Source organism: Ambystoma mexicanum, chromosome 3q (genome assembly GCF_040938575.1).
Source record: "Ambystoma mexicanum isolate Mex_15411 chromosome 3q, UKY_AmexF1_1, whole genome shotgun sequence".
Classification (NCBI taxonomy): Eukaryota; Metazoa; Chordata; class Amphibia; order Caudata; family Ambystomatidae; genus Ambystoma; species Ambystoma mexicanum.
In genome coordinates, this window is record NC_090926.1 from 82,814,027 (window position 1) to 82,821,851 (window position 7,825).

The 7,825-nt window shown below is 42.0% G+C and overlaps 1 long non-coding RNA gene across 1 annotated transcript; it reads right to left on the reverse strand.

The window, feature by feature from the left end:
• Nucleotides 1-3,393: 3,393 nt before the first annotated feature.
• Nucleotides 3,394-4,554, reverse strand: LOC138581797 (uncharacterized). The gene is made up of 3 exons (XR_011304791.1): nucleotides 4,473-4,554; nucleotides 4,035-4,126; nucleotides 3,394-3,947 (listed from the first exon to the last, which is right to left on the reverse strand). It is a non-coding gene; the product is annotated as an uncharacterized lncRNA (long non-coding RNA).
• Nucleotides 4,555-7,825: the final 3,271 nt, after the last annotated feature.

The window sequence follows — 7,825 nt, forward strand, 5'->3', positions numbered from 1 at the left end:
ACGGAAGGCCATGTGTTGTTGTGTGCGTGCTTCAATGGGTGCGTCGAGCGAAATGTGTGGAAAAAGCGTTTTTTTTCCCCACATTTCGGACTTTGCGGGCTCTCTGGGTAAAAAATTCTGGGGCGATGTGCGCAAATCATACCTCTGAGGATTCCCACGGGTGTCCTCTTTTCGGAAATGCATGGGGTTCCCTGTTTTCCTCTGTGGCTTGGACACCCGATGCCCATATCTGTACGTTGTGCCGGTCGGCAGAATGTCTGAGATCTCGCCATGAAAACAGACTTGGGGTTACTTGTGTTTTAGGCTTTCCCCTTGGCGGCCAGGTAGGTGCACCCACACATGTGAGGTACCGTTTTCATCGGGACACCTGTGGGAACGCGTGACGGTAGGCCATGTGTTGTTGGGGCGTGTTTCGATGGGTGTGTCGAGCAAAATGTGCGGAAAAAGCATTTTTGTCCCCACATTTCGGACTTTGCGGGGCTGTCTGGGTAATAAAATCTGGGGCGATGTGCGCAAATCATACCTCTGCGGATTCCCACGGGTGTCCTCTTTTCAGAAATGCATGGGGTTCCCTGTTTTCCTTGGTGGCTTGGACACCCGAGGCCCATATCTGTACGTTGTGCCGGTCTGCAGAATGTCTGAGATTTCGCTCTGAAAACAGACTTGGGGTTACTTGTGTTTTAGGCTTTCCCCTTGGCGGCCAGGTAGGTGCACCCACACATGTGAGGTACCGTTTTCATTGGGACACCTGTGGGAACGCGTGACGGAAGGCCATGTGTTGTTGTGTGCGTGCTTCAATGGGTGCGTCGAGCGAAATGTGTGGAAAAAGCGTTTTTTTTCCCCACATTTCGGACTTTGCGGGCTCTCTGGGTAAAAAATTCTGGGGCGATGTGCGCAAATCATACCTCTGCGGATTCCCACGGGTGTCCTCTTTTCGGAAATGCATGGGGTTCCCTGTTTTCCTCTGTGGCTTGGACACCCGATGCCCATATCTGTACGTTGTGCCGGTCGGCAGAATGTCTGAGATCTCGCCATGAAAACAGACTTGGGGTTACTTGTGTTTTAGGCTTTCCCCTTGGCGGCCAGGTAGGTGCACCCACACATGTGAGGTACCGTTTTCATCGGGACACCTGTGGGAACGCGTGACGGTAGGCCATGTGTTGTTGGGGGGTGTTTTGATGGGTACGTGAAGCAAAATGCGCAGAAAAAGTGTTTTTTTCCTGACATTTCAGACTTTGCGGGGCTGTCTGGGTAAAAAATTCTGGGGCGATGTGCGCAAAACATACCTCTGCATATTCCCACGGGTGTCCTCTTTTCAGAAATGCATGGGGTCCCTGTTTTCCTCGGTGGCTTGGACACCCGAGGCCCATATCTGTACGTTGTGCCGGTCGGCAGAATGTCTGAGATTTCGCCATGAAAACAGACTTGGGGTTACTTGTGTTTTAGGCTTTCCCCTTGGCGGTCAGGTAGGTGCACCCACAGATGTGGGGTACCGTTTTCATCGGGACACCTGTGGCAACGCGGGATGGTAGGCCATGTGTTGTGTTTGTGTGGTTTTCATAACATTTTTACCCATTTGCTGGTGCCCTTTGTCTCACAACCCTTTCTTTTCCCAAATGTGACCTACATTTAGTCGCTCCTTTAGCCACCATACACTTTTGTAACCTGCACAAGTCACCTACCCTTGAAAAGGTCTGCCTGTGCTCTTTCAAAAAATGTATGCTTGCCGTTCCTCACCACATTGGTTTTCCCAATTTACACATGCTAAGTGCGTCTGGTCAGGCCGTGAGCGTACAATTCCTGTGTACCATGGCTGAGTGTTTGGCTTGTGGTATTGCTTGTTTTGTAAAAACACTACAAAAATGGTATGCTTTCCTAACTGCAAGAGTCGGGGGAATGTAGTGGAGCATTGCTTTTCTCAAAATTCATAGAAGCCATTGCCGTACCAAGCCAACCATGTCCAACACATACCTTATTTTTCAGTCATTTTCCCGCTTTTCCCCCATTCGATGGCAGGTTCCCCTACCTAGTTGTTGCCTGACCTATGCAAATCACCCCTTCCTAAACTTGGAATTTTGTCTACTTTTCAGAAATATATGCCTTTCTGTCCTCCAATTTGGCTTTCCTGCCCTTTTCTTCCATTCCGTCCATGCATGTCCAATTGGCAAAAATGGCCAAAATCGCCTACCTCTCACAAAACGGTTGATAACCACATCAAAATAATTTTTTTCCATTTCCACTCAACCTGTTCCTGAAAGCCACGAAATTGGGGAACTCAGCACAGCAAACCATTTGTTCCTAGCTCTTACAAGGAAAAAAACACAGGCTTCTTTGTACATCATTTTATTGGCATTTTTTTAAAAAACCCAACATTTTCGCACTTTTTCCTTATTTTCTCTCACCCCCCTACAGCAACCTGGGATTCCTGGGTGGCGTTACGACCCCTACATGTGGGAAAAAAAGGAGCCAAATGTGGCCGAGATTTCTCATGTAACAAAAAAGTTACAAGCCATTGAATGGCCACATACCAAAGTCACCAAAAAAGGCCCTGGCACTGGGGAGAAATACCCATGGCACCTAAAGGAACTAAAGAAAGCATACTTAGATGTTCCCCCTAAGCCAATCACCACTCCCCATAGGTTTTCTTATTTTGCAATGCAGTATGAAGTCACGTATGACAAGTTTTTTCTATAAAATAAGTGTTTTATTAAATGCTTTGAGATAATGCTGTGCGACGTCTGTTGATGTCTGTTATAAACTCCATGTTTTAAACAATTGAAAATAAAACAGTTGAGAGAGACTTTTTGCCAACTTCCTGAGTCGATCTTATTATTTGGTGTAAGAGTTATTCTGCATCCTATCCTGAGTATAATGTTTTACTGATTTAAAGGGCCCCCTAAGGATTCAACACGATGGGGAAGTGTCGCAAACCGCACTAGAGAGCATAGGCAGGCTAATGTAAAGACTCACCGCCACCTGACTAAATGTCACCATAATTTAAAACGTGCATGCCACAGATAAACTTTAACATTATCAAATATAATGGACTATACACACTCAATTATGTTCTCTATAACTATACCCAATGTTTACATGGTCTGATGTAAACAGCAATTTTAACTACTCAGATTTCAAAACGAATGTAATAAAAGATATGTCTAAAACCTAAAGCCAGTGAACGTAAGGGCTCCTGGCTAAACCCTGATCTACCCAGGTGGGTTAATAACAAAATAGAGAAATGACCAGGGTGACTGAACCCTGTGTACACACCTCTGACAATTCTCATACAACAATCAGCATGTTTTCAGATTGATTACACAGCATCAAACTTTTAAATAGATACATTTTTTTCTTTTTTATCCAATGATTTAATACATGATAAATTGTTTTTGTAAAAAACGTATTTACTGGGCACTTATCAGTTTAGGAACAGTATCTCCACATGATACATTAGTATTTATCCAGCTCTATCTGCCTGGATCACAGTACAAAACGTACATAAACCGTTATATCGGTAAGGAATCGCATTTAAAGAAATGAAAATGTAGACAAGGTATATCCGGTTACAAAACGTATACATTGTGTGTGTTTAACGCTGGGAGGGGGAGTTGACACAACAGTGTTTCAGCCATTCGTTAGCTAATCTATGTTGCGGAAAGTTGGTAGGCCTTCATCAGGACGAGAAGATAGTTTGTAGTGGAAGGGTCCTGTTCTCTCTGTCAGAAGTGTGTACTAGGCCCAGAAATTATTTCTTTAAATTAATTCAAAATGCAAACAACGCATCGCTTATTGTACTCAACAAAGATCCCACTATCGCTGTAGGGAGATTGAAATGGTATTACCATGTTTCTATGATACCACGGTGTAGTTCTATGACATCAGGAGTTTAAATGCAGTCCAAAACACGCTTGCTGCAATTCTCACTTAGTTCTTGCGCACCACGTTATCTATTGGTAAAAACAGACAAAACTTGGATAAGACTCTACCCCCGTCCGAAATGGAGGGTGTATCACCTTAAGTTATTGATATCTTACCCGATTGTATGATTCCGCTGTGAACAGATGCAAAATGTCTACATCAAAGCGGATTGTGTTGGGTGCTCTGAAGCTGGTTACTGGTGCCGTTGCTGTGGGATAAAATATGAACCCATTATTGCCTAGTTGGTCATGGTGCTCATTGGGCAAAAATAAAACAGAAAGTGAAGTAAGGCTGCCTCCTGTGGGATCTGAGCCCATTAGTGCCATTTTACTTATGGTACTAATCTCACACCCAAAAACACCAGGTATGTTATTGTGTAACTATCTCTGTACGTTATAGCCATGGAGGCTGATACTCTCACTCCCACAGACGGCCTAAAATAGCTTCTGTGTGGAATATAATGCTACCAGTATTAATTGTGGCTAAAGCTCGAAAAAATTGGAATCTAAGTATCTAAATCCCATTTCGTGTGCAACAACAACCTACCCGCTTACCTAGATGTTCGATGGATGAGAATAATCATCAGAGGATCCATGTGAGTCGAAGGCGAAGCTGTAAGGGCTCCGACTGCTGTTCTCAGAATGCTGTGCAACTGTTGCCATGGCCACTGTTGCTATTTGTATCGGTGACCATCTTAGCGAAGCCGACGTGGCAAAAACCTACTGTGTTTCTCTCAATTAGATCACTGAAAATATTCTGCTATTAAAAAAAACATCCTATTTATGTCCAAGATATAAGTGTTTTGGAAACATATTTTCAAAATGATGATTTGGCAATGCGGCCGCGTGTTGCTATGGGAACAGGACACTGTTGCCGTGATCGCCTCTGTTAAACGATCGCTACTGCAATGATCAAACATACAGAAAAGCCAGCCTTTTTTCCACTGAAGCACATGCATTTGTGTACCCTCACCTGCTGTGACTAAGAGTAGCTTGAGGGATAAGTCTGTTTACATGTTGGAGTAAAACCTTCTCTGGGCTACAAAAATTGTTATTGTGTTGCTGCAAAATGGTTGTGTGTTGCTATGGCTGATACTGGGACTGCCTGTAATGGATGATCGCTATTGTAATAATCACCAATATTGTGATCACAGTTTAATTCCTGGCTGGGGCACACGTAGTTGTGGCACCCTACCAAGCTGTAACTGACAGGAGCCTGTGTGATTGGTTAGTCCGAATGTTGGGGGTGCTTTGCTCGACTTAGGAATGCTTGTTGTTTATGCGTATTCACATATATGTCAGCCCCTCAAAGTCGGAGCACTTTGATTTTGAAGAAATTCTATCATAAAGTTATCAATACAAAGGTAATAAAGCTAGAGCTGTTGTAGTTGATTCAAACACAAATCTGACATCTTATATCGATATCAATCATACATCATAAGCACAATATTGTGTGAAACCTATACACATAGAATGTTTTGCGTTATTTATACAACCCATTCTTGTACATCAGTATTAGTGAGACCTCCTGATTGCATCACTGTTAAACATTGAGAACAGAAAAAAAGTGGATAACAGAACCGTAGAAGAGATATTTGCTATATTCCAATCAATCTGTGATTCTGTTCTCGGTTCAATGCATTACTAAGACTAATAGATGCTATCTCATACATCCTATCTACCAAAAGCACACACTCTGTTTATGATGCACTGGTCTTTCTTGGTGCCTATGGGCTTTTCCAAAATTCTCCATGCTTCTGGCCTAATTAACTGCCCATGAAATGTTTCCACTCTTCTGTGACATTTAAGCCTTCCCTCACTGTGTCCAGCTGGAGTTCCCATCTCTGTTCCAGCTTAGTAAGGCTTGGTGCAACCCAATTTCAAAACGTTATTGATCGACTGACTGGTGGGTAACAGTCATCGCCAAGATACGCAGTCAGGCAATGTATGTTCAAAACCAATACCAACCACCAACCACATGCAAGGAGGGCGCACACCCTTTACTCACCTCCATCTTACCAATGTAAAATGTTTTCTGTCACCTTTTATTTCTCCAAAAGCTGTAATATCTTTCAAAATTGATTTTGTGACATGCCAGACATCATATTGATGCTTTATGTCTGGGAACTGCTCTGCCATGGCCTTGGCTATTGAAACGTGCCGGTCAGTGACTATCAGTTCTATTTGCATTCCTCTGGATTGCAGAAGTTGAATGGATATAATGAAAACATATTTTTCCATGGCAACAGAAGATGTACATTCAGAATCTTGCACAACGACTGAACTCACTATTTCTTTGGTTTCCATTTCTTGGAAGTGGTAAGTGCAGTATTTAGCAGAAAAAACTTGACTGTCACACTGTCCATCATGAGCAAGCCAGAGCCTTTTGCCAGTGAGAGCATTGTCCATTGACATCTGTTTGAGTGTCCATGCCTGGCTAATAGCGAGGAACAAGAAATCCTTCTGATATTTGTAGTACTGGGTTTTCAAAAGGAACTTGAGTCCCACAAAGTTAGAAAAACATAGAATTATACTGTAGGTTGATCAGCTAAACAACAAAGCAGATGAACAAAGTACATTTCCAGCAGGCACTTTTCCAGTTACAGGTTGAGCAGACCATGAACATGAGTTTTGGTGGTGTAGACAGATACCCTTGATCTTCAGGTTGGTGCCTTTGACTACATGAGTAAACTTCACCAATGGCTGCCCACTGGTTTTTGATTCCATGGTGGTGGATAAGTCCTCAATACGAGGAAGAGTGAGGTCCACATTACGATCACAATCGTCAATCAGTACCGAGGATGCTTTGGTTATTTCTGTGTGTGAAATTTCCGATTTGTCCACATGTATTGGGGAAACAGGGAACATTGTCTGTTTCTTAGATAGCATTTCTTTAGAGGGTGTGGATTATGAGCGGTTCTCCAAGCAATTCTGAAAAATCGTCTTTGTTGTCTGTTTCCTCTGGGTGACATTTTGTGCTGTAACAATGATCCAGGATTACCTTCCTTTGGTCACTGCTGACATTGAATTCAAATTCCAGCCACTGGACATCTGCATCTTGAATCTTGCGAGGACCATGCTGAGCCTCAAAATCTAGCTGTTCCCAAGTGACACCTGTCTGACATGCAACATCATTAGTTTGTGCAGTTGTATGAGTCTTTATGTTCCCCTTCCTCGTAGGACTCTAATCAAAGAGAAAGGAACATGCTTAATTTATAGAACACATACAGAATATATGAATTAACATATGAACATGAAATATCTATGAAATAACTGAGAACAACTTATTTTTTAAAAGCAAATTCTGTTATGTGACCTTATTTTCTGAATTTTCCTTGAAACAGTCCATTAGGGTTTGCCGACCACCAGACCAAGCTGAACACAGCATTTTTAAATTGTATACACCTTGAAATGTTCTCTTCCACTTAAAGAATGATATATACATATATAACAAAACGTCACTATGGAAACCATTAAAGCATATTAAATATTACAACACAGTTAAAATGGATGATAACTGATAGTTTACAATATCTCATGTATACCTCTTGTCCATGTGTCTCTTCAATTTTGACCACTTTGGTAGTACATTCCTTGTGCATACCAAATTCAAAGAACATTAATTAAATTGATCAACAATTCAATGTTAAATCTTTGATCTCACAAAGTACATCTTGAGAAAGTTTATTTAATGATTGTCAACCTTATAGTATCAGTTAAACTTTGTAAAAAGATACTGTTAATCATCTGACTAAAATCTTTAAATTCATTTTGACATAAAGTCGAACACTGTGTACATGTAACATTTTAAAAAGACATATTTGAAAACTGCATCTGATTACCTACAGAGATGTCACAGGGAGTTGGTGCGAGATCATCCTGCAAAACATGTTGATCAAATTGTGGCC